Source organism: Pundamilia nyererei, unplaced genomic scaffold (genome assembly GCF_000239375.1).
Source record: "Pundamilia nyererei isolate P.nyererei 1_Seehausen unplaced genomic scaffold, PunNye1.0 scaffold00159, whole genome shotgun sequence".
Lineage (NCBI taxonomy): Eukaryota > Metazoa > Chordata > Actinopteri > Cichliformes > Cichlidae > Pundamilia > Pundamilia nyererei.
The window spans coordinates 1,458,047-1,467,632 of NW_005187560.1; positions in this window are offsets into that span (position 1 = coordinate 1,458,047).

Consider the following 9,586-nt stretch of genomic DNA (forward strand, 5'->3'; position numbering starts at 1 on the left):
TAGTAAATAAAAATTAGCTAATGTTGTTCATGAGACTAAAGTCATGGTAAAAGGCCTGTATTTGTTTGGAGCTTTACTTAAAGTGCTTTACACTACATTCAGTCATCCACCCATTCACACACACATGGCCAATATTAAAGTTAGTATCATATTAATCATGGTCAGTTATTACAGCAGTGAACTTGAACTCTGTGTCAAATACTGAGCTTCAGTAAACATTCAAGTTGCAGTTATTTATATTTCCTATCACTTTATATCTTCACTCAAAGACAAGTATCTTTGACAGTGTACAAATAGATATATTATATATAAGAGACAAATATTGTTAATTTATTATGTTGGCATTACTAAATTTTGCTCAGTGCTTTTGTAAAAAGGAAATGTACGAGCTGTGATAACACTGAGTAGACTGATATATTAAATATTCTTTTATTGGGTGAGAAAATATACCATGTCATAACTGCTTTAAGTCATACAGAATAGATATCAGAGCCTTTAAACAGGCTGACTTCTGCTAAACAGTGTTGGTCAAGTTACTTGAAAAAAGTAATCAGTAACTAATTACTGATTACTTCCCCAAAAGAGTAATCCCGTTACTTTACTGATTACTTATTTTCAAAAGTAATTAATTACTTAGTTACTTAGTTACTTTTTAAAAACACGATTTAAAACCCGAATAGGTGATAAAGCGATAGATCTGTCAGCCCAATTCTACTTTTTCTGCATAATCCATCATACAAAATGTAATCAAATGGAAAAGTCTCTTTTTTAACATGTTTTATCAGTTTTAATCTTTTCACTTTATGCATCAAGCAAAAATTAAATTATATGCAACATTCTCTGACTGGAAGAAATTTGTTTAAACCTATTTTCTGCACATTCCAGCACATAAAATAAAAGGTTTTTTTGTGTGTTTATACTCACTCTTTCAAATAGATGCAAGTAAAACACAGCAGAAAATAAATAAAATCAAACACTAGTGGTCCTTTTGTTCTATTTTCACCTATAAAGCAGGAGTTGGGTAGGCGGAGGTTTACCCTGGTACAGGTGTGCCGCAGCGGTCAGTTGAAGAATCCGCGAGTTTCTCTGTGAGTTGCCCATTACGTCGTAGCGCACTCGGTGTTTGCTTGGAAGTTTAGGGTTTTTTTCGCTGTAAAAAGAAGTTTTCTTCCCACGAACAGCCGACGCTAATGTTTTTGTCACTTTTTATGGAATCAAACTTAAATTAAATTAAGGTCAGTACTTCCACGCTTTAAACGCTGCATGCTCATACTCTCTCACGCACTCGATATATTATCCATTGTTGATCTGCACACAGCTGTTGTCACGAACATCGCACTTGCTTACGTCACTGTCATGAGACACTCTCGCAAAAAAATCACGGTTTTAGTAACGCAGTAACGCAGCGTTCCTATGGGAAAGTAACGGTAATCTAATTACCATTTTTGCAATAGTGATCCCTTACTTTACTCGTTACTTGAAAAAAGTAATCGGATTACAGTAACACGTTACTGCCCATCTCTGCTGCTAAATGGGTCAAACTGGGCAGAAAGTATACAAACACATAACATCCTTATGGAATATGATGTAACACTATAGATGAACTTACCTCAGAATATATAAAGCAAATAAACAATTACAGCAATATGTTGCAACAAACACAGCAGTACTACTAATCCAAAATACTCAAAGCTTTATAGAACTTAAACAAACATTTATTTTTAGGTCCATTCTGCTGCTGATACATACTTTAGGTTTCTGAATATTAAACTTGTTTCTGCCTTTCATAGTGTGTAACTTGAAGGCCCTGAGTACTTTCTCCCACACTAAAAACACTGGAATGATAAAATTATTTGAACATTACCTAATAAGACTGATTCAGCACAGACAATTAGTTATTTTAAACTTTTCTAGCAGTCCTTCACAAACAGGGAACAGTCTGTCTATTCTCTCCATCTTTCCAGCTGCTGCTGGCTCTCCCTCCTCCTCTGCCTCACACACTGCTGAGTTTGTCCTGGTGGATCATCAGGGGTGCAAAGCCTCACAGATGATGTGCAGCAGTGGGTCCCTCAGTCTGTCCTCACTCTGGACACTTGCAGTTGTCACACATGGAAATCAAATGTGTGATAAGCTGCAGGATTCAAACACAAGTGTAACTTATAAACACATGTTCATACTTTTATTACACAATCAGAGAGAAAGAAAAAGAGAGAGAGTGAAGGACAGACAGACAGGTGACCGTCTCAGGTGTATACACTGCTACAAAATAGCACAAGAGAAGGCATTTGAGGGCTGCATTTCGGCAGCCTTTGAATTGGGACAGCCTTCGTCGCATCGCTGTGACGTAATCGGCCTTAAAAGGCAGCCTTTAAGGCTGCAGACCCTGAATTGGGATACAGCCATTATCTCTCCAGCGTGTCCTGGGTCTGCCCCGGGGCCTCCTCCCAGTGGGACATGCCCGGAAAACCTCACCCAGGAGGCATCCTTGTCAGATGCCCGAACCACCTCAGCTGGCTCCTTTCGATGTGGAGGAGCAGCGGTTCTACTCTGAGCCCCTCCCGGATGGCTGAACTTCTCACCCTATCTCTAAGGGAGAGGCCAGCCACCCTTCGGAGGAAGCTCATTTCCACCACCGTGATCTCATTCTTTCGGTCACTACCCACAGCTCGTGGCCATAGGTGAGGGTAGGGACGTAGATCGACCGGTAAATTGAGAGCTTCGCTTTTACGCACAGCTCTCTCTTGACCACGACAGACCGGTGCAGCATCCACATCACCGCAACCGCAGCCCCAATCCATCTGTCGATCTCTGGCTCCCTTCTCCCATCACTCGCAAACAAGACCCTGAGATGCTTGAACTCCTCCACTTAGGGCAGGAACTCATCCCCGACCCGGAGTGGGCACTCCACCCTTTTCCGGCTGAGAACCATGGCCTCAGATTTGGAGGTGCTGATTCCCGCTGCTTCACACTCAGCTGATAACCTTTCCAGTGCGAGCTGGAGGCCATCACCCAATGAAGCCAACAGAACAACATAATCTGCGAAAAGCAGAGATGAAATTCTGAGGTAACCTAAGTGAAAGCCCTCCACCACTTGGCTGCACCTAGAAATATTGTCCATAAAAATTATGAACAGAATCAATGACAAAGGGCAACCCTGGCGGAGCCCATCACCCACCGGGAACGAGTTCGACTTATTGCCGGCAATGCGAACCAAGCTCTTGCAACGGTTGTATAGAGATCGAATTGCCCACAGCAATGGGCCAGACATCCCATACTCCCGTAGCACCTCCCACAGGACACCCCGAGGGACACGGTCGAATGCCTTCTCCAAGTTCACAAAACACATGTAGACTGGTTGGGCAAACTCCCATGCGCCCTCAACTATCCTTGAGATGATAAAGATCTGGTCCAGTGTTCCGCGACCAGGATGAAAACCACATTGTTCCTCCTGTATCTGAGGTTCGACTAGCGGACAAACTCTCCTTTCCAGTTCCCTGGCATAGACTTTCCGAGGGAGGCTGAGGAGTGTGATCCCCCTGTAGTTGGAACACACCCTCCTTTTTAAGGAGGGTGTGTTCCCTGTGGTCCCCTTCTTAAAGATGGGGACCACCACCCCGGTCTGCCATTCCAGGGTTACTGTCCCTGATCTCCACGGAACATTGTAGAGGCGTGTCCGCCAGGATAGCCCTACAAAGTCCAGAACCTTCAGGAACTCGGGGTGGACCTCATCCACACCAGGGGCTCTGCCACCAAGGAGTTGTTTAACTGCCTCAGTGACTTCGCTCCTGGAAATTGGTGGGTCATTCCCCTCATCCCCAGACTCTGCTTCCTCCTCGGAAGACATGTCAGTGGGATTAAGGAGGTCCTCGAAGTATTCCTTCCACCGCCCGACAATTTTCTCAGTTGAAGTCAGCAGCGCTCCACCAGCACTATACACAGTGCAGCAGAATACCGCTTTTCCCTCCTGCGACGCCTGACAGTTTGCCAGAATCTCTTCGAGGCAGTCCGAAAGTCTTTTTCCATGGCCTCTCTGAACTCCCCCCACACCCAAGTTTTTGCTTCAGCCACTGCCTGAAGGTGCACCAGGTCTGTCCAGCGTCCTCCCCCGCCACCTGATCCAACTCACCACCAGGTGGTGATCAGTTGACAGCTCATCCCCTCTCTTTACCCGAGTGTCCAGAACATATGGTCGCAGGTCTGGTGATACGATTACAAAATCGATCATCGAAGTGTGGCCTAGAGCATCCTCGTGCCACGTGCACTTATGGACACTCTTATGTTCGAACAGGGTGTTTGTTATGGCCAAACTGTGATTTGCACAGAAGTCCAATAACAAAACACTGCTCGGGTTTCAGATCAGGGAGTCCATTCCTCCCAATCAGGCCCCTCCACGTCTCGCTGTCGTTACCCACGTGACCATTGAAGTCTCCCAGTAGGACAACAGAGTCTCCAGGTGGAGCACCTTCCAGCACCAAACCCAGGGACTCCAAGAAGGTTGGGTACTCCAAACTGCCAGTCAGTGCATAAGCACAGACGACAGTCAGGACCCGTTCCCCGACCCTGAGGTGCAGGGAACAAACCCTCTTATCCACCAGGAAGAACCCCAACATACAGGCAGCAAGCCGAGGGGATATTAGAATACCCACCCCAGCCCACTGCCTCTCACCAGGGGCAACTCCAGACTGAGACAGAGTCCAGCCCCTCTCCAGGAGACTGGTTCCAGAGACCAAGCCATGCATAGAGGTGGGCTTGACTATATCTAGCCGGTACCTCTCAACCTCATGCACTAACTCAGGCTCCGCCCCACCAGAGAGGTGATATTCCATGTCCTAATTGCCAGTCTTGGTAGCTGGGGGTCGTCCGCCAAGGCCTCCGCTCCTGGCCGCCGCCTGGCACGCAATGCACCCGGCCCCGGTAACCCTATCAGGGTAAACTGTAAACTGAAAACATCCCTCGATGTTTTCCTCATAAGGGTCTTCTGAATCGCTCTTTGTCTGGTCCCTTACCCAGGACCAATTTGCCATGGGAGACCCTACCAGGGGGCAACAGACCCCGGACAACATTGCCCTTGGGATCCCTGGGACACACAAACCCCTCCACAATGATAAGGTGGCGGTTCACGGAGGAGCTGGTTTAACATATTTATTTTTATTTGTTATATGTTTTCAACATGAGCAACTGAGCATAATTACACCTCAGTAAGTATTTGTGTTTAATATGTTCTGCTTTATTTTGATCAGTAAAACTCCATATAAATCATGGTTCTGTGGAAACAATTAAAATACTTCATGCTATCTTTATCTATCCATAATCCTGAATCTATCTGATTTAAGACTATCTGTATGATGAGTTGGCCACACAGTTCATATCTTCCTACATTCCTCCAAATGCACACAAATCTGCCAATGTTGAAGCTGGCTCATGAGCTTGCTCAAGCTTTCACATTAGAACAGTTCTTTTCACTAATCAAATTTACATTTCTTATTCAAACATATATTTTGATTTATGTTCAATGAAAAATAAAAATGATTTAATATTAGGAAATAGCACTCAATTTACTCATTTTTATTTATTTTCTCTTAGCTGTGATGTAGAGGCGAGGACTTATGGTGGAAAGGCCCTTTTAATGATTACTGTTTTTGGGGGGGAACTCAATTTGGCAGAATACATTCATTAATACAATATTGTATGTGTAGAACAACTAGATGGCACAGAGAGACACCCTCAGCCACAACAAATGATTAAACACACTATTAAATCTTTATTTATAATTTGACTTTGAGTGTTATGGAGAACTAGCTAAGAGGAGAACATTCATTCCCCACTAACTACATCCCACAAGTCCAAGATATTGTATGTACCACTGTAGGCTAATCTCAGAAATAAATCTGTCTTATTGTGGACTGTGGGCTCTGTCCCTGAGAGACTATATTAACTTACCATATCAAAAGTCTGGTTAGTATGTGTGTTTGTCAGTACCTCTTAGGAGCCAAGGTAATGTAACTCTCAGTATCGTTCCTCTCTCCGGGCTGTGTTAGTCTGCAGGCATGGTCTTTCACTTTCAATCCTTTACCAGTACTACTACTCTCAGCAGGCATATTGGCATGTATTTGTTTATGCTCTTCTGAGAAAGTTCTGTCATCATTGATGGCAATGCTCACATCCAGCCCAATTTGTGGAGTAACTATACTATACAACTGCCGGACACACATGTTGCACAATGCTGTGCCACAACACATACCCAAGCTGTGATGTGTCCTCATCATCGGGAATAAAGTCATATGCAGAAATATACAGAAATCATATTCCACATTAGCACTTTTGTTAGGCAATGTTATGCTCACATATTTGCTTGCTTTTTGTAGAAGTCTACTATCTTCTGATCTTTTGAAGAGGAATCAGTCAATGTACAGAAGGTTTATTTTCTCTTTAAAAATCAGTTAAGAGAGTTACTTTGCAGGCAAACAATAATGGCCTAGTTCCACCCCGTAGGGTTCCTTTAAGGTTTGTTATTCCTTACTCCGAGAGAAAAGAAGGCTGTTTTGAGGCTGCAGCTTCTAAATGATGGAACAACAAGCAGAATTTAAACATTCTTAATAGTCAGTTGTTGAGCTTTTTAATGCGTATAGGAAACACCACTGTGTTTTTGGGCAAGATGGCGCCTGTGTTTGGCTTTGCCGCTGCTACAGCTCGCTGGAGGCGACAGTGTAGTTTTTCACTGTCGTCAATCGTCGTTTGCAATATAGTTTTTTCTCTTTTGTGTTCTGACTTTGCTTCTGCTGCTTCAATTTATGATCGGGTTACACTGTTAAACATCAAAGATTCAATGGAGAGCTACTGTGACAGCTGGAAGAGCTACAGGAAAACTTTTTTCTCCTCCTTTGGTGTGTTCCCCACCTGAGTGCATGCTACTCTCCGTTTTGCTCATGACAGAGTCGCAACCCTGCCCAGAAGGTCCACAGGTGTGCACAGGTGTTTAATTGAAGTGCCGCTGCATTCAGCTGTTGATTTCGCAGATAAACCATCATCTGTTCGGTTCGCCCTGCTTAATGTTCGCTCCACAATGAACAAAATATTTATTCTAAATGATCTCTTTATTAAATTTTATTAGATTTTATGTGTCTGAGTGAGATGTGGCAGAACCGTAAGGATTATGTTTACTTGAATGAAATCTGCCCGGCTGGCTGCTCTGTCATTGGAACTCCGCGTCTTTTGGGACATGGTGGAGGACTTGCTGCTGTTTACCAGGACAGACTCACATACAGACTGATGACCTCGGACTCTTTTTCTTCATTTGAATCACAGATGATGAAGGTCGGTTCTCTGAAAACCTTTCATTGTATTTTAATCTATCAACCTCCTGGACCTGCCAGGGTCTTTCTAACTGAATTTAACGACCTTCCATCATTAAATTGGAGAAAGTTATAATACTGGGAGATTTAAACTTTCATATTGATGATGCATCCTGTAACACTGCTGCAGAGCTCATCGCTATCACTGAGTCTTTTAACTTTAAGCAGCAGTGTGAGTGTTTCTGCCCCCACTCAAACAAAGGGCCACAGAGTGGATCTTGTTTTCTCCCTGGGTTTAACTATACGTGACGTATGTGTGGAGGATGTCCATGTGAGTGACCATAGCTGCATATTTTTTTAATTTGTCATTTTACTTTGATCCTTAACCTCCTAAGATGATGATCCAAAGGCAGATTATAAACCAGGATGCTGCTAGGTTCTCTGTCATGTTTGACCCTCGCATGGCTCATAATGATGTTGATTCACTTATTTTCTCATTTGTTAAAAGAGAAAACAAAGTATTGTCCATTCTTCAAATTTTTGTCCCTGGATAAATGAAAATATTCACAATTTTAGAAAATATTGTCGCAAATTAGAATGTTTATAGAAGGCTCGAGGTTCTTAGGGTACATCTCAAGGAATCAATTTTCTCACTTAAAGAAATGATAAAAATGCCAGAACTGAATATTTTGCTAATCTAATAGCTTCAAAAAAGAAAACCACGTTATTACATTAATGCATGTAAGGTGAACTAGCAAACATAATCATAGCTACATGCGGCTGTCTTCTTGTTTGATGGCAGATGCTCCCTTCACCCTGGCCAAAAAGGCTAAAATGACCAAAGAAAAAAGAGGGAAGCAGCTAAACATGAGAGGTTTTTGGATAAAGTTTGTTTTTTCCATTGTTTAAGCACTGCTTCCAGCCAAGAGTGATACCATATATGCCCTCTAGCTGCAGAAAAGGCTAACATTGTTATCTTTTTACAAAAAAACAGCTGAACATGAGAGGTTTTTGGACCAATTTTGTGTTCTCCATTCTTTAAGCACCGGTTCGAGCACCGGCACCGTTTCAAAAGTACCGATTTGGCACCGGTATCGGATAAAACCTAAACGATACCCATCCCTACTAACCACGTTATTACATTAATGCATGTAAGGTGAACTAGCAAACACCGTCGTAGTTACATGCAGGTGTCTTCTTGCTTGATAGACTGATACCTTATATTCCCTATAGCTGCAGAAAAGACTAACATTGTTATCTTTTTACAAAAAAACCCAGCTAAATATAAGAGGTTTTTGGATAAAGTTTGTGTTCTCCATTCTTTAAGCACCAGTTTGAGCACTGTGTAAGCACCGGCACCGTTTCAAAAGTACCGGTTTGGCACCGGTATCGGATAAAACCTAAACGATATTCATCCCTATTTAATACAATTAACCACTTAAGCCCCAACGCCCCCTGATACGGGGGCAAAAGGCAGGAGATCAGTTAGGGTCTGAGGTTAAGAATATGGTCTCTCCTGAAATTCCTCCTGTACCAATCTATAATAAATCTGATTGTAATGAATTTTTCGAACTATTTGTTAATAGGTCGCTGCCATCAGGTCTAATATTTCTCCATCATCCTCTCAGCATCACACTGACACTTTGCTTGCTTCTGATACCTGCTCCTCTTTTACTCCTGTTACCTTACAGGACATCAGTGCTCTGCTTGGTTATATGAAACTGACTTCAAGTCACCTTGATGTACTTCCTCCATCCTTTTTCATTAGTGTGTTTGACTCTATTGGCCCCTGTATTCTGGAAATAATTAATACTACTCTTTATACTTGCTCAGTTCCAAGCTATTGTTGAACCTATATTAAAGAAACCTAATTTGGACCATCTCTTCCAAGCAGTTACAGGCCAATATCAAAATTACCATTGGTGTCACAGATCTTGGAAAAAACGGTCGCAGAGCAGCTTAACAATTTTTTGGAGAAAAACAATGTTCTGGACATTTTCCAGTCTGTTTTCCGCAAATTGCACTCCACTGAAACCGCATCATTTAAAGTGTCTAGTGACATTCTGATGGCAGCAGACTCTGGACAGTACACCGTTCTGGTTATATTGGATCTCACCTCTGCTTTTGATACTGTTAATCACAGCATCATGATAAGTAGGCTGAAGGACTTGTTCAGGATTACTGGTGTTGTTTTAAAATGGTTCATATCTATCTAGGAGAGATCTTTTACTGTCTGTATGAATCAAGTGTTTTCTGAAACATCAGTTCTCCACTGACTCCTTTAAAAAGCAGCT